Here is a 2331-nt window from a genome sequence, read left to right as displayed (position 1 = left end):
TGCAATTAATAGTGGACATACATATGTTCTGTTTAGATGGAGGAGAGACCTCAGGATCATGTTCTCTGGTGGGTCTAAAAATCCCCAGTCCAACACTACTGAAAGCTCTTGTTTGCTCTCCGTGTCTTATGAGTTGCCTATTTGTTTTTGAGACAATTTTTTGTTTTTCGTTTAAACCTAATGTATCTCCACTTATACTACTAGACAATAACATTAACATTGATTACATGTTTTGCTGTTGATAAGGCACTTGAGCTGACAACACTAAAGTAATATTGAGCGTCCTATAACAGTCTTCAATGCTCTCTTCACATCTTTATTCCTTAAGCTGTACACCAGGGGATTCAACATGGGGATGACATTGGAATAAAGGACACTTATTATTTTTCGTTGATTCTGTGTAAGTGAAGCTCTTGGCATCATGTATAGGGTGAAAATCACCGAATAGAACAGAATGACTGTGATGAGATGAGAAGCGCAGGTGGAGAATGTTTTATGTTTCCCACTCAAAGATTTTATCTTGGAAACAGCATTAATTATAAAGACGTAAGAGACCACAGTGGGCAAGAAGCAGGTTGTCAAGAACAAAGACCCTTCAAAGAATATGATGTTCTGGGTAGAGTCTGTGCTGGTGCAGGAAAGTTCTAACAATACAGCAATATCACAAAAAAAGTGATTGATGATATTGGAGGAGCAATAGACATTTCGAGATGCGGTGATTGAAATAGGTATACAAAAAAGGAAGCCACCAAGCCAGATGCTAAAGGAGGCTACACCACAAAACCTCCTGTTGAGGACTATATGATAATGTAGAGGTCTACAGACGGCCACATATCGATCATAAGACATGATTGTGAGGAGGAAGTACTCAACGGAAGTAAAAGCAATAAAGAAGGTTTACTGGATTACACATTCTGAGTGAGATATGGTGCTACTGGCTATGCTGAAGATAGATATTAGCTTTGGAGAAGTGACGGACGTGTAGGTGATGTCCAACAATGCCAAGTTAAATAAGAAGAAGTACATGGGGGTCACCAGCAAAGTGCTCAAAGCTATGATAGCAATAAGGAATAGGTTTGCTATCAATGTGGTCATATAAGACAAGAGAAAAAACAAGACAAAATAAATCTGTAGGAAAGGAATATTGGAAAAACCAACAATGATGAAATCCAAATGCATTGTATGATTATCAAGTGTCATTTCTTTGTGTAGACCGTAGGAAAATAATGTTTGCTTGGTTCCAATAGTTATGATGGCTTGGAGCGAGGTCTTCTATTTATAAAGAATCATCATTGTCCCTCCATGTTTCTATTCCCATTGCCAATTTGCGATGATTTCCATTCTGCAAGGTGCTGAATAGACAGTAGTAAAGGAAATAGACAATAAATAAGCTAAAGGTTTTCTCACTTGTGGAATTGACTTTACAATATAACCCCAGTCACGATTATGGCTGCATCTTCCACCAAAAGTTTAATACTGCTTCTGAGGTAGCAAAGGGCCCCCTTACCTGCTGGGCCCCTGTGTAGCTACACAGGTCTCACATGTGGTATGTTATACCCCCATATAGAGTCCAGCCATATTTCCTTATATATAGTACAGCCTAATAATAACCCCTATACACAGTGCAGCAACATGCCCCTATAAAGAGTCCCATTATCACTTCTCCTGGGCTCCAGTGTCCTCATCTCCTGATAAGAGGCAACACAAGTCAATCAATCCATCAATCAATCAATCAATCAATCAATGGATCATATATAAAAATACATACCTCACTTATGTACATATAAAATCACTTTTCCATGGTCTTTTCGTCTTTTAAGGTACAGTATACTCTATTTTCCAATATTCCAATACAATTCATTGGTAATGAATGATGTGATCTGATATAATTGTGGAAACCTGTGACAATACAGAAGGCATAGATGATCAAGAAACAATGTAATAGTACTCATCACGAGTCATTATTTATTACGTCGCAGATCCCCAGTAGGTTTGATATAATTAATCCCTCATAGAGATGGATGTTACACAACAGATTTGGTTTGTTATTCCAAAAGGAGATTTATTCTAGACAGGGACAGGCTGAAAGCGATCTGGGCCCCAGGACCATAATGGTCACTAGCTCTTTTATAAACCACTATAGTTATAACGGAATGTCTTTAAAGGGAATGTGTCGCTAGAAAAAAATGTATTTTTTTTTTAGTTAAACAATTAGTGTATAGGTGATTAAACATTGTTCTAATTTTTTTAATTTTTTTCACGAGTCAGGAAATATTATAAATTAGATTCTAATTTATAATATTTCCCAGCGCTGGTCACTAGATGGAGCAA

The 2331-nt window shown here is 37.3% G+C and overlaps 1 pseudogene; it reads right to left on the bottom strand.

The window, feature by feature from the left end:
- Positions 1–264: 264 nt before the first annotated feature.
- On the bottom strand, positions 265–1179 carry LOC142750538 (olfactory receptor 2B6-like; annotated as a pseudogene).
- Positions 1180–2331: the final 1152 nt, after the last annotated feature.

Source organism: Rhinoderma darwinii, chromosome 3 (genome assembly GCF_050947455.1).
Source record: "Rhinoderma darwinii isolate aRhiDar2 chromosome 3, aRhiDar2.hap1, whole genome shotgun sequence".
In the NCBI taxonomy this organism is placed as follows: domain Eukaryota; kingdom Metazoa; phylum Chordata; class Amphibia; order Anura; family Rhinodermatidae; genus Rhinoderma; species Rhinoderma darwinii.
Note: the sequence above shows the minus strand (reverse complement) of the source record. Positions and strands in the feature narration are given on the sequence as shown.